General features: G+C 43.3%; 1 long non-coding RNA gene across 1 annotated transcript in view; it reads right to left on the bottom strand.

The window, feature by feature from the left end:
* Positions 1-15,385, bottom strand: part of LOC148148254 (uncharacterized) — a 347,904-nt gene that overhangs the window by 297,016 nt on the left and 35,503 nt on the right. The gene's annotated exons all lie outside the window — the stretch shown is intronic.

Here is a 15,385-nt window from a genome sequence, read left to right as displayed (position 1 = left end):
TGCATCTGCTCACTTCCTTTCAGTGACTGGTGCTTGCAGTCACTCAGTTCACATTGAACATTGCCCTCTCTCCACTCAAAGACAAAAGAGGGAGGTTGTGTGTGGAGCCAGAGAGGGTGAGATCCTTAATGAGCACTTTAAAACATATTCACCAAAGAGAGGGACATGTGAGATGTTGAGGTTAGGGACAAGTGTGTGAATACTCTCAGGCAATTCAACATAATGAAGGAGAAAGTATTGGGTGTCTTCAGATGCATTAAGGTAGACAAGTCCCCAGGGCCAGATGGGATCTATCCCAGGGTACTGTGGGAGGAAAGGGAGGAAGTAGCTGGAGCCTTAACAGATAACTTTCCATCCTCTCTGGCCTCAGGTGCTGGTCCAGAGGACTGAAGAACGGCCAATACTTTCCTTTATTTAAGAACAAAACAGAGGTAATCCAGGTAATTGCAGGTCGGTGAATCTGATGTCAGTCATAGGGAAACTGTTGGAAAAGATACTCAGAGACAAGGTTTATTCACATTTGAAAGAGAATAGACTTGTTAGTGATATGCAGCATGGGTTTGAATGGACAAGGTCATGTCTCACCAACTTGATTTGAGTTTTTTGAGGAGGTGACAAGAATGATTGATGAGGGAAGGGCAGTGGATGTTGTCTACGTGGACTTTAGTAAGGCATTTGATAAGATACCTCATGGCAGATCTGGACAAAAGGTAAAATCTCGTGGGATCTGGGGTAAGCTGGCTAGATGGATACAATCCACATGTTGAAAAATATGGCAAAAACTGCCAGGTGTATGATAGAGATTCATTATGTACTGGTCAGTTATCTTCTCTGCTGTCTAGCACTGGTGGTTTGAATTGAGAAGATAAACTTATGCAGGCTATAACTTCAAATGGAGCATGTTCTGAAGTACCAAATTCAGGAAACTTTGGTAATTTTAACAGTTTGCACAATGAGGAAGTAAAATGTCTTAATCCACCTGTAAATATACCAGAAGAGAACAATGAATTCCTAATTAATATTCCAAGTATTCAGGCATCTCCAATAGTGGATGGTATAGGTAATGAAGGACTTAGACAAAATACTTCAAAAACTCATGAACTTGCTGCATTGTCTTCAATTCCCACTGAAGATACGGTTGAGTCAGTTGTGGTTGGCAATTTTGAAGATTCTGTCTCTTCAGGTCCAGATGAAGGAATGCTTTCAACACAGTCTTGTATAGATCATTATTCTTTAAGCAACCAGATTGAAGATGCAGATCTTAAAACACAAGGACCATTTGAAGCAAGTGAACGTCTGCAGGCCTCTGTGCAGAATATTGATTTGTATGAAGAGATTTTTAACTGCCAAAAGAATCAACCTTTCACAGAGGAGTTTGGTGATAATTCCATGACCCATATTCTCATCTCCCATGATGACGATGATGACTACTATAATGATCAAAATGTATTAGAGCCCCAGGCGAATACCAGTGAAAGAGGACCAATTTGAGACAGGATTGCAGATAGCAATAACTGAAGAAGGTGCTGTAAAAGAGAAAGACATTCCTTTGAAAGATCCATTTACTGGCATGGAGAAAGGCACGCTTGAACAAACTCTTGGTGAGTCGAGGTTTGAAAGGAAATAAAGCAATATAATGATTCATATCAGAATCACCATCAGTAATACTTCAAGCTGATCATGGTATTTGTGTGGATGTTCAAAGTGAGAAAGAAAACCAGAGCAGTGGGTCAAGCTATTCAAATCCCTGTACTGATGGCTCCCAAAAGGAAATGGTTGGTTTTGAAGCTCACTGTGAAAAAGAAGATGGTCAAATGCTATGTTCACATGTGGCAACAACTGTTGATGGTGGTGAATCAGATAAAGAACAATTGATTGATGGTGCCAGTATCAAGGTCACTGATACTGTGCTACTTTCTACCGAATCAGAAATTGCATCGCTCAAGGACTTCATTGACCAAAACCAAAAACACCAATTGATGCCTATTGCTGCACTTTCAGCATCAGAAAAATGAAGTGGACGTGGAAAATTTGTCAAACGAAAATGTAGAAAGTGATAGCTGCTTCATCGTAAAGGGCACATCTAAAGGAGAATCTTAAATAATGTCATTAGATGTCTTTAGAGAAGATTTGTAAAGAACTATCTGATTATTCCTTATTAAAAAATACCATGGCTACAAACAGTGAAATTAGCTTTTCATTTAGCCCCTACCTGCCCGACTGATTTTAAAGATTCTTTGGAGAAGAATACTGTAGACTCTGGAATCAATCCCCAGTCCCTAAAACAGAAACCATATGTTTATGATTGATCAGGTACCTAAAAGAGTAATAGATGATCTTTGTTTTGGGATGTTACAGTATTTCAGTCAATGTTTTAAATTTAGGGTTGAAGCTTGCAAGCAATTCACAACAAAACCCAAGGTTTTTTCTTACTTGCCATGAAGTTGTCTAAATTTCTGAGTGACGCTGTTGGTGGGGGTTGGAGAGGGAGGGAATGGTGTGGTAGAGGTAAACGGGTGGCACGGTGGCTCAGTGGTTAGCACCACTGCCTCATAGTACCAGGGTTCCCAGGTTCCATTCCAACCTCGGGTGACTGTCTGTGTAGAGTTTGCACATTCTCTCCATGTCTGCGTGGGTCCCCTTCGGGTGCTCCAGTTTCCTCCCACAGTCCAAAGATGTGCAGGTCAGGTGAATTGGCCATGCTAAATTGCATGTAGTGTTGGGGGAATTGGTCAGAAGGGAATGGGTCTGGGTAGGTTACTCTTCGGAGAGTCGGTGTGGACTTGTTGGGCCTGTTTCCACACTGTAGGGAATCTAATCTAAAAAAAAACTGGCTTGGTCATAGAAGATAGAATAGTGGTGAAAGGGTGTATTTTAGAATGGAGATCAGTAGCTAGTTCTGCAGGGATCAGTGCTGAAAACTTTGTTGTTTGTAAAATTGTAGATGGTCTGATTAGTAGGTTTGCAAACAACACCAAAATTAATGGAGTTGCAGACAATGAGAAGGATTGTTAAAAGATACAGCTTGGACTACTGTTAGGGATAGAGATAGACTGCAGATTTGGGCAGATAAAGAGCAGATGGAGTTTAATCTGGACAAATGCAAGGCAATGCATTTTGGAAAATCAAGTTCAGGTGTAAATTATACAATAAATGACAGAACCCTTAGGAGCACTGACATAGGGGCCTGGGTATACAGGTTCACAGGTCCCTGGAAGTAGCAACACAGGTGGATAAGGTTGTCAAGACGGTATACAGCACGTGTGTCTTTGTCAGTTAAGGCATCAAATATAAAAGGTGGCAAGTTATATTACAGCTGCATAAAACTTTAGTTCAGCACACTTGGAATATTACATGCAGTTCTGGTCGCCACACTACCAGAAGGACATGAATACTCTGGACAGGGTGCAGAGAAGGTTTACCAGGATGTTGCCTCGTCTGAAGGGTTTTCATAATGAGGACAGATTGGATAAACTCAGATTGTTTTCACTGGAAAGACAGGCGCTGATTCAAACTTATGAGAGGTGTAGTAGGTAGGGTGGATAGTCAGAAACTTTTCCTCAGGGTTGAAAGGGCAACTGAAAAAGGGCACAGGTTCAGGGTGAGAGGGGGAAAGTTTAGGGGATAAGTGCAGGAAAACGTTTTCACCCAGAGGGTGGTGGGTGCCTGGAACACACTGTCAGTCGAGGTGGTGGAAGCAGTCACGTTAGCAATGCTTAAGGCATATCTTGATCAACACATGAGGCAAACAGAGGGATAGAAACTGCATATGGGCAGTATGTAGTGTGTCTAAATAAGGATCAGGAATCAGTGCAGGCCTGGTGGGCCGAAGGACCAGTTCCTGTGCTGTATTGCATTGCATTGTTTTGTATAATTTACAGTCATTAAAATATAACCTGCTTTCCAATTTTTTTGCGACCAAAGCAGACAACCTGACATATATCCAGATTATACTGCATCTGTATTGCATTTGCCCACTCACTCAGCCTGTCCAAATCACATCTCTCTATCCTCCTCACAGCTCACCCTTTGTATAATCTGCAAATTTTGAGATATTACATTTTGTTCCCTAGCTAAATCATTAACATATATTGTGAATAGCTGGGGTCCTAGCAATGAGCCCCATGGTTCCCCACTAGTCACCACCTGCTAGACAAAAAGAGGTTAAAAATCACACAACACCAGGTTATAGTCCAACAGGTTTAATTGGCAGCACACTGGCTTTCGGAGCGACGCTCCTTCATCAGGTGGTTGTGGAAGACACAATTGTAAGGTACAGAATTTATAGCAAAAGTTTACAGTGTGATGTAACTGAAATTATACATTGAAAAATACCTTGATTGTTTGTGAGTCATACCATGATAGTTTCACTTCTTTCATGTGTACATGGCAGGTACTCATGTGATTCAGCCAACATTGCCTATCTTATATGTTGCAGGCAAGGATGCCCTGAGGCATGGTACATTGGGGAAACCGAGCAAAGGCAACGGATGAATGGGCACCGCATAACAATCAACAGACAGGAGTGTTCCCTCCCAGTTGGAGAACACTTCAGTGGTGCAGGACATTTCGACCTCGGACCTTCGGGTGATCATCCTCCAAGGCGGACTTCGGGACAGGCAGCAGCGAAAAGTGGCCGAGCAGAGGCTGATAGCTAAGGTTGGTACCCATAGGGAGGGCCTCAACCGGGACCTTGAGTTCATGTCACACTACAGGTGACCACCATTGCACTACACACACTCCTATACACAAACATGCACACCGACACACATATACACAGACACGCATATAGACACACACACCTTCACAGACACACACACTCCCACACTCACATATGCATCCTCTGAGACTTAGATCACTCTACACTCACGCACACACATATACACTCTCTCTCACAGACACAACCCCCCGCCTCAGACACAGACACACACTGCTACAGACACACACACTCCCACACTCACACATGCACTCCCTCACAGATTTTAGACACTCTACACTCACATACACACTCTCTCTCACACTCACAACCCCCCAAACCGGACAAATACACACAAAGACCCACATGCACACATACATATATGTTTGTGGGGTGAATTTGTACTTGCAGAGTTATATTGTACTTTGCTCAAAAACTGCATGAATTTATGTAAGACTCTGTTATCTCACTTTTTAGATTAGAATCAGTCTAAACATCATGGCACAGACAGAGAACACAGGGGGCTAACACCTTCAACATATTGTCTCGCTAATACCAATTGTTACAGTTAACCTGAGAACGCAACTTTTTAAAAAAAGTTTTGTGATGAAAGAAGTGAAACTATCATGGTATTCAAACAGATGAAAGACTCAACAGACAATCAAGGTATTTTTCAATGTATAATTTCAGTTACATCACACTGTAAACTTTTGCGAGAAATTCTGCGTCTTACAATTGTGTCCTCCACAACCACCTGATGAAGGATCGGCGCTCCGAAAGCTAGTGCTTCCAATTAAACCTGTTGGACTATAGCCTGATGTTGTGTGATTTTTAACTTTGTACACCCCAGTCCAACACCGGCATCTCCAAATCAGGCCTTCATTAGGTGGCTGTGGAGTATCGTATCGTAAGATATAGAATTTATAGCAAAAGTTTACAGTGTGATACAACTGAAATCATATATTGAAAAGGACCTGGATTGTTTAAGTCTCTCATCTTTTAGAATGACCAGATTGATTTCAGTTCTTTCATATGTAAATCCCAGAACAGTGTTTTTAAAGTTACATTCTTAAGTGAACTTTAACCATTGGTGCCAGGTCATCTCAGATAAAGCACTGAAGGTGTGAGGTGTGCTATGTTAGGCTGTCTGTGCCCCAATGTTCAGATTGATTCTATTTCTAAAAAAGGGATTTACAGAATCTTACATGGATTTATGCAGTTTTTGAGCAAAATAAAATATAATTCTGCAAGTACAAATTCACCCCACAAACTTACGTGTGTGTGGGGGGGAGAGGGGGGGTGTGAATGTCTGTCAGAGAGTGTGTGCGCGTATGTGTGTGAGTTGTGTGAGTGTAAAGGGATATAAGCGTCTGTGAGAGGGTGCGTGTGTGTGTGTGAATGCGGGTCTGTATGAGCATATGAAAGAGAGCTTGAATATGAGGGAGTCTGTGTGAGAATAAGGGCCTGTAAAAGTGTGTGTATGTATATGTGAGAAAGAGAGAATCTGTGTAGTGCAGTGGGGTCACCTGTGGTGTGACATGAACCCAAGGTCCCAGCCCTCAACCGGAATCTTGGGTTCATGCCACATTACAGGTGACCCCACTGCAGTACACTCACACACACAAACACACGTTTGTGGGGTGAATTTGTACTTGGAGATTTATATTTTATTTTGCTCAAAGACTGCATAAATCCATGTAAGATTCTGTAAATTCCCTTTTTAGATTAGAATCAACCTTAACATTGGGGCACAGACAGTCTCACACAGGGCACTCACCCGTTCAATACATTATCTGGGCCAACATGGCACCTATTGTTAAAGTTTGCTTGATAATGTAACTTAAAAAAAAATGTTCTGGGGTTTACATATGAAAGAACTGAAAGCACCATGGTAATTCTAAAAGATGAGAGACATAACAAACAGTCCAGGTCTTTTTCAATATATAATTTCAGTTGCATCACACTGTAAACTTTTCTATAAATTCTGTATCTTACGATCTTATACCCCACAACCACCTGATGAAGGAGCAGCACTCTGAAAGCTACTGCTTCCAAATAAACCTGTTGTGTGATTTTTAACTTTGTACACCCCAGTCCAACACCGGCACCTCCAAATCATGACTATATAGACAAAAAAAAAACTTACTCCTATGCTTTGTTAACTATTTGTTAAGCAATTTTCTATCCATTTCAATATACTATCCCTGTTATCCCAAATGCTTTCATTTTACTATTTGTTCATTTTGGACTTTGTTGAAAACCTTCTGAAAGTCCAAAATGAACCACATCAACTGGCTTCCCCTAATCAACTCTACTAATTACATTCTCAAAGAAGTCCAGTAGATTTGTCAAGCGTGCTTTTCCTTTTCTAAATCCGTGCTAAGTGTATCTGATCTTACCACTCTTTTCTAAGTGCTCTGCTTTAAAACCCATGATAATGGATTCTAACGTCTTCCCTACTAATGATGTCAGACTGACTGGTCCATAATTCCCTGCTTTTTCTCTACCTCCCTTTTTAAATCATGAGGTTGCATTAGCTAACCTCCAGTCCGTACCAGTAAGAGTGACCACTGCACAGTCTTTGTGGTGAACAAGTCCCATCTTCACTTTGATATCATGTGAAGTGAAATGAATTGACTAAAAACTGGCGTCTGTGACACTGGTGACCTTCGGAGGAGATAAAGCATGGCGCTGGAAGAGGCACAGCAAGTCAGGCAACATCCCAGGAGCAACAGAGTCGACGTTTCGGGCAGGACTCTTCTTCAGGATTGGGAAGGGTCCTGCCTGAAACATTGACTTCCTTGCTCCTCGGATGCTATCTGACCTGCTGCTGCACTTTCCAGCACCACGCTTTATTGACTCTGACTCTCCAGCATTCTCAGTCCTCACTTGTTCCCATAGTGTCAAAAAACACAATCAGAGGACTAATTATGATAGGCCTTGAATAGAACTAGCATGTTGAGGTGGAGGCAGAATAAATGCTGGAGGAAAGATAAATAGTTTTTGGATTGGGCTTTCATCTACAAGAAGCTGTGTGGTTGTGAGCTGGCTGTTGTTATGGAAACAACCCAATTTCTATTTACTTTGGAAAATACAACTTCTCAGCCCAGTTCACAGGCAATGCTATTGTCACAACACTGAATGATACTGTTGTGTGAGTAATTATAGGACAGAACAAGACAATTACTATCAACACTCAGTAATTTACAATGGTTATGTAGACACTTAATGCTACCCAGTATAAAGCACCATTCAGTTCTAGTCTCCAGGCCTCAGGTAGGCTGCCGTGACTTGAATTGCTTGAGAATGAGGGAGGCATACTTAGATCCAACACATCTAAATGAAGGAGGACAGTAAGGGAGCCTTTTGCATGTGAGATGACTAGAAATTTTCATACAGATGCAAAAGCATGTTGTCCAATGATGGGAGTGCCTCGAACAGTGGGGGTATCCTCAAAATTGGAGGCAGGCTATTCAATGGGTGAAGTCAGGCATCTCTGCTTCACATGAATATTGACGGAGTCTTTCAATACACATTCAGCCCAACAGTTTCCTGCAAGGGAGCAATAGCTAGTGGTACTATCGCTGGATGTTTCATCCAGACACCCAGGTTTGGTTTGATATGATCTACTGATGTCACATGAACCAAGGTACAGAGAAAAGTACAATTTTGCATGCTATCCAAAGCATACCTTCCATAAGTACATCATGGTAATCAAACAGAACGTACGATGTAGTGTTACAGCTACAGAGAAGATGCAGAGAAAGACCAATTCTAATATTTGAGAGGTCCATTCATAAGTCTTAAAACAGCGGGGAAGAAGTTGTACTTGAATCTGTTGGAAAATGTTTTCAAACTTTTGCATCTTCTGCCTGATGGAACAGGGTGCAAGAGAGTATAACGGTGGTGGGAGGGGTCTTTGATTATGTCCGCTACTTTCCCGAGGCAGCAGGACGTATAGACGGAGTCAATGGATGGAAGGCTGGTTTGTGTAATGGACTAGGCTGGGTCCATAACTTTCTGTATTTTCTTGCAGTTTTTGGGTGGAGCTGTTGCCATCCAGATAGAATGCTTTCTATGGTGCATCCATAAACATTGGGGTTGTTAAGCTCTGGGGACCTGAGTTCAAGTCCTTGCACTGCAATTGGTGGAATTTAAATTCATTTTTTTAAAAACTGGCTTTACAAGTCTAATGATGAACATGAATCCATTATCAATTGTTGGAAAAAAAAACATTTCATTCATTGAGGTCCTTTATCCTACATGTGATTCCTACTTGGCCTCTTCACAATGGGAATGCTGGGCCTAGCCAGTGACATCCTCATCCTGTGAATGAATTAAAAAAAAGGTTCTCTACAGAGCCATCCAGTCAGTCCCACAAACTCCATTTGATCCCCATCGCCTGGGCACAGTGGCTCAGTGGTTAGCACTGCTGCCTCACAGTGCCAGGGACCCCTCACAGTTCAAGTCCCACCTCAGGCGACTGTCAATGTGGAGTTTGCACATTCTCCCCGTGTCTGCGTGGGTTTCCTCCAGATGCTCCGGTTTCCTCCCACAGTCCAAAGATGTGCAAGTTAGGTGAATTCGCAATGCTAAATTGCCTTTAGTGTTAGGTGCATTAGTCAGGGGTGAATGTAAGGGAATGGGTCTGGGTGGGTTGCTCTTCGGAGGGTCAGTGTGGACTTGTTGGGCCGATTTCCACACTGTAGGGAATTTAATCTAATCTAAACCTCATTCCTTCAAATGAGCATCCCAGTTGCCTTTAGACATTTACTGATATCTTCCACTTCCTCCAGCTCCATGCCCTGGGAGTTCCAGGTCAGCACCACTCACTGCATGAAAAAGAAAGTTTGTCCTTCGAGACCTCTTGCACAAAGTCTTAAATCTATGGTGACTTTATCAAAACCTATCTGGTAATTTTTAGCAAAAACAGAAATTGCTGGAAAAGCTCAACAGGTCTGGCTGCATCTGTGGCGAGAAATCAAAGTTAACATTTCAGGTCGTATGACCATTCCTGTAATGTTTAATGTTAGCTGCTGTAAGCTTGGATTGCTGGTTTTGAGCTAGTGACAAATGATTTTTTTCAGTGTTTGAAGTTAGTCACTAATGTGTGAGATTTCTATAAGCATGGTGATTTATTTAAAAAAAACAGATTTTTGAAGCCTGGTTGTAGAGTGAATGGATTTGTACCTGAACGGACTTTTATTTTTTTCAGATGATATGCAATCCAACATTGTACAAAATTTGATAAGGTTCCCCACGGTAGGTTATTGCAGAAAATACAGAGGCATGGGATTGAGGGTGATTTAGCTGTTTGGATGAGAAATTGGCTAGCTGAGAGAAGACAGAGGATGGTGGTCGATGGGAAATGTTCATCCTGGAGTTCAGTTACTAGTGGTGTACCGCAAGGATCTATTTCGGGGCCACTGCTGTTTGACATTTTCATAAATGGCCTGGATGAGAGTGTAGTAAATTTGCGGATGAGATTAAAGTCAGTGGAGGTTTGGACAGTGCAGAAGGATGTTGCAGGTTACAAAGAGACATAGATAAGCTGCAGAGCTGGCCTGAGAGGTGGCAAATGGAATTTAATGCAGAAAAGTGTGAGGTGATTCACTTTGGAAGGAGTAACAGGAATGCAGAGTACTGGGCCAATGGTAAGATTCTTGGCAGTGTAGATGAGCAGAGAGATCTCGGTGTCCATGTACATAGATCTCTGAAAGTTGCCACCCAGGTTGATAGGGTTGTTAAGAATGCATTCAGTGTGTTAGCTTTTATTGGTAAAGGGATTGCGTTTCGGAGAAATGAGGTCATGTTACAGGTGTACAAAACTCTGGTGCAACCACATTTGCGAGTATTGCATACAGTTCTGGTCGCCACATTGTAGGAAGGATGTGGAAGCTTTGGAAAGGCTGCGGAGGAGATTTACTAGGATGTTGCCTGGTGTGGAGGGAAGGGCTTATAAGGCAAGGCTGAAGGACTTGAGGCTGTTTTCGTTAGAGAAAAGAAGGTTAAGAGGTGACTTCATAGAGGCATACAAGATGATCAGAGGATTTGATCAGGTGGACAGTGACAGCCTTCTTCCTCAGATGGTGATGGCTAGCATGAGGGGACGTAGATTTAAAGTGAGGGGACCAATGTCAGAGGTATGTTCGAGAGTGTAGTGCTGGGAAAGCACAGCAGGTCGGGCAGTATCTGAGGAAAATGTTGATTCTCCTGCTCCTCGGATGCTGCGTGATTTGCTGTGCCTTTCCAGCACCACACTCTTCGACTGTAATCTCCAGCATCTGCAGTCCTCACTTTGATCAAAGGTAGGTTCTTAACTCAGAGAGTAGTAAGGATGTGGAATGCCCTGCCTGCAACAGTAGCAGACTCTCCAACTTTAAAGGCATTTAAATGGTCATTGGATAGAGATATGAATGAAAATGGAATAGTATAGGTTAGATGGGCTTCAGATTGGTTTCACAGGTTGGCGCAACATCGAGGGCCGAAGGGCCTGTACTGCGCTGTATTGTTCTAAAGGTTTGTTCGAGAGTTCTGGAACCTGTTTATTTTAAGTTTAAGTTGAGAGAGAGAAAGAAATGTTCCTTTTGACTTTGAGTGGGTCAGTCCTATGAAGACCTTGGAATAGGACAGCTGTACAGAGCAGGGTTGATAGATTTAGTGAAATTGATTATTTTGGAGTGAAAACTTCATGTTGGTCCCAAATCCGAAGTGTTTGGATAAAAGCCTGGAACTGATTGTTCAAGATGAGTATATTGAAGCCCAAGTGTCTGAAACATCCAAGAAGAAGCTATCTTCAGCTCCATTTGGATTTTTAAGAGAGTTAAATCTCCCAAGGTAAAACATGCAGGTGTCCTGCTGTGAGTATTACTTGGATGATGCTTTGAATGCTGGATCAGGGGTGCTCTGAGTACTATCCAAAAGCTGTCTTGCTCCTTTTAAATTTATAAAGTCACTTTTTGGGATTAATGGGATTATACTTTACTTTGTGTTTAAAATCTTTGAAATTATCCCCAGAACTAAAATCAAAGATGAGTGTTCAGGATTTCCATAAAAAATCAAACAAATGGCTTTTAGGGAAATGAATTGCTGTTTTTACCTAGTCTGCTCCATATACGCTCCAGTCCCACACCACTTAATTACACTCTTAACTGCCTGCTGTCGACGTTAGCAACTTTTGAGGAGCAGCCCTTATTGTCAAATTGATGTTTTGCTCTAATATTTTTTCTTCCACAAGCAAACTGAGTATTTCCAATCACAACATTTTTTATAGGGGTGTTTCTTAGGTGGAACCATCTCCTCCAGCATGGAATTATTGATGAAAATCTACATTTCCTTTCTCTGGCTCTCGTCGCCATATTTTGGTTTGTGTTCATTCACTAACACACACTGAAATTTTCAGAATACATAAATGGTTTGCAGTCTGGGGTGATCAATGGTGGGGGGGGGGGTGATTCCGTGAATATCTGAATGATTAAATATGTATGATGTGGAGGAGCCGGTGTTGGACTGGGGTGTACAAAGTTAAAAATCACAAATACCAGTTTACAGTCCAACAGGTTTATTTGGAAGTACAAGCTTTCAGAGCGCTGCTCCTTCATCAGGTAGCTAGTGAGGCAGGATCACAGTGCAGAGAATTTAAAGTAAGAGATCAAAGTGGGGGGGTTCACACAAATTATGTAACATATTGAAAAAATCTAGATTACTGTTAATCACTTAGAATAGGGATGCAGATTTTGATTGATTAATATGTAAATCCAAGAACTTCTTTCAAGTTACAGTGCTGAGATATCTTAATGTTTTATCAGTATAGGTGACATCTCAGCACAGACAATGCATTAAAAGGTGTGTCTGTATCCCATTCTCGAGTCAGACTGGTTCTACTTCCAAAGTAGGAATTTATAAAATGTCACATGGACTGTGTGCTTCTTGACCAAATTAGAATGTATCTGCAAATACAAATCTACAAATGCAAATTCTCCCCAAAGACTTATATGTATGCATGTGTATGTGTGAGGGAGAGAGAGACACACAGAGATTGTTTGTGTGTGTGTGTGTGCGCTCGATAGAGTGCGTGCGCGAGTGTGACAGAGTACATGCAGGTGAGAGGGTGTGTGCGTGAGTGTGAGTGAGAGAGTGTTTTTACACACACATACATTCACACAGTCCCTCTCTCATACACATACACACCCACCCATGCGCACACTCTCTCACAGGCATGTACTCCGTCACACTCGTGCACACTCTCGCAAGAATGCATGCACATACACTCACACACTTTCTCCCTCACACATGGACACATACACATACACAGACACACGCACACACACATTGATGGGGTGAATTTGCAGATGCATTCTCCTTTAAGATTGGGATACAGACAGACCCTAACCTCACACCTTTAATGCACTGTCTGACCTGACCTCACCTTTTTTAAAATACTGATAAAACCTTAAGTTATCTCGGGACTGTGACTTGAAATAAATTCTGGGATTTACATATTAATCAACTGAAATCTGCATCCCCATTGTAAGTGACTAAAGTGATTAAAGACTTAAACAGCGATCTAGGTTTGTTCAACATATCAGATCAGTTGTATGACATTTGGATCTTTTACTATAAATTCTGTATCCTATGATCCTGCCTCACTAGCTACCTGACGAAGGAGCAGTGCCCCAAAAGCTTGTACTACCAAATAAACCTGTTGGACTATAACTTTGTGTTGTGTGATTTTTTACCTTTATTAAATATGTAGGTATATACAGAGGAAGTTGGCAAGCTAAGTGGGTAAAATGGTGAGCTAAATGAGTAAACGGATATAGTGGCTGTTGGAAACGTGTCATGGGAATAGGTGGATAGGGTGTCCACTGCGTATAGTGGCAGGTGGGCAGAGATACACGTAGGTGCAAGGTGGGTTGGGTAGAAGGCTGATGAGGTGGAGCATGATTAGGTGGAGAGGGATTGTCTGGTCAGTGGCTAGTTGGGTCAACTTGACAGTGAGTCTAGGAATCAACATGGGTTTCAGAAGACCCAGGAGCTGAGTTGAGTAGTAGGGTATAGACCAACCAACCCAACCACCCTGTAGCTCAACATTTCAATTCCCCCTCCCACACCACCAAGGATATGCAGGTCTTTGGACTCCTCCATCGTCAGACCACAACAAAACGACGGTTGGAGGAAGAACGCCTCATCTTCCGGCTAGGAACCCTCCAACCACAAGGGATGAACTCGGATTTCACCAGTTTCCTCATTTCCCCTCCCCCCACCCTGTCTCAGTCAAATCCATCAAATTCAGCACCGCCTTCCTAATCTGAGATCTTCTTCCCGACCTCTCCGCCCCCACCCCAGTCTGACCTATCACCCTCACCTTGACCTCTTTCCACCTATCACATTTCCGACACCCCTCCCCCAAGTCCCTCCTCCCTACCTTTCATCTTAGCCTGCTGGACAAACTTTCCCCATTCCTGAAGAAGGGCTTATGCCCGAAACGTCGATTCTCCTGTTCCCTGGATGCTGCCTGACCTGCTGCGCTTTTCCAGCAACACATTTCCAGCTCTGATCTCCAGCATCTGCAGACCTCACTTTCTCCTATAGTCAGGTTGATTTGAGGGGGTAAGGGAAGGAGTTGATTGGTCAGAAGATAGAGGTGATGGAGTCTGGTCAGGTTAGAGTCAGCAATTTTCATATGAATTGGGTTGTGGGGTGATAACAGACAGGTTGAAACTTTATTGCTGGAACAGCACAGCAGGTCAGGCAGCATCCAGGGAACAGGAGATTCGACGTTTCGGGCACAGGCCCTTCTTCAGGAATGAGCAGAGAGTGTTCAGCAGGAGAAGATAAAAGGTAGGGAGGAGGGACTTGGAGGAGGGACGTTGGAAATGTGATAGGTGGAAAGAGGTCAAGGTGAGGGTGATAGGTCGGAGTAGGATGGAGGCGGAGAGGTCAAGAAGAAGACTGCAGGTCAGGAAGGCGGTGCCGGGCTGGAGGGATTCGGCTGAGACAAGGTGGGGGGAGGAGGGATGAAGAAACTGATGAAGTCCAATTTCATCCCCTGTGGTTGGAGGGTTCCCAGTCGGAAGATAAGACGCTCCTCCTCTGACCGTCGCGTTGTTGTGGTTTGGCGGTGGATGAGTCCAATGACCTGCATATCCTCGGTGGAGTGGGAGGGGGAGTTGAAATGCTGTGCTACAGGGTGGTTGGGTTGGTTCGTCCGGGTGGCCCAGAGGTGCTCTCTGAATCGCTCCGCAAGTAGGCGGCCTGTCTCCCCAATATAGAGGAGGCCACACCGGCTGCAGCGGATGCAGTAGATGATGTGGGTGGAGGTGCAGGTGAATCTGTGGCGGATATGGAAGTTTCCTTTGGGGCCTTGGAGAGAAGTGAGGGGGGAGGTGTGGGCGCAAGTGTTGCACCTCCTGCGGTTGCAAGGGAAGGTGCCGGGAGTGGAGGTTGGGTCGGTGGGGGGTGTGGATCTGACAAGGGAGTCGCGGAGGGAGTGGTCTCTACGGAAAGCTGATAGGGGAGGGGAGGGAAATATATCCTTGGTGCTGGGGTCTGTTTGGAGGTGGCGGAAGTGACGGCGGATGATGTCTGTTTGGAGGTGGTGGAAGTGACGGCGGATGATGTCTGTTTGGAGGTGGAAGAAGCTCCCTGATAACAGACAGGGTCAATGGAGGAATCTGGGAGGCAGCC

The sequence above is a fragment of the Chiloscyllium plagiosum genome, unplaced genomic scaffold (assembly GCF_037043375.1).
Source record: "Chiloscyllium plagiosum isolate Xiang-an unplaced genomic scaffold, Cpla_swu_hap1 HiC_scaffold_13, whole genome shotgun sequence".
Classification (NCBI taxonomy): domain Eukaryota; kingdom Metazoa; phylum Chordata; class Chondrichthyes; order Orectolobiformes; family Hemiscylliidae; genus Chiloscyllium; species Chiloscyllium plagiosum.
The sequence above is the reverse complement of the archived record's forward strand: the minus strand, read 5'-3'. Positions and strand labels throughout refer to the sequence as shown.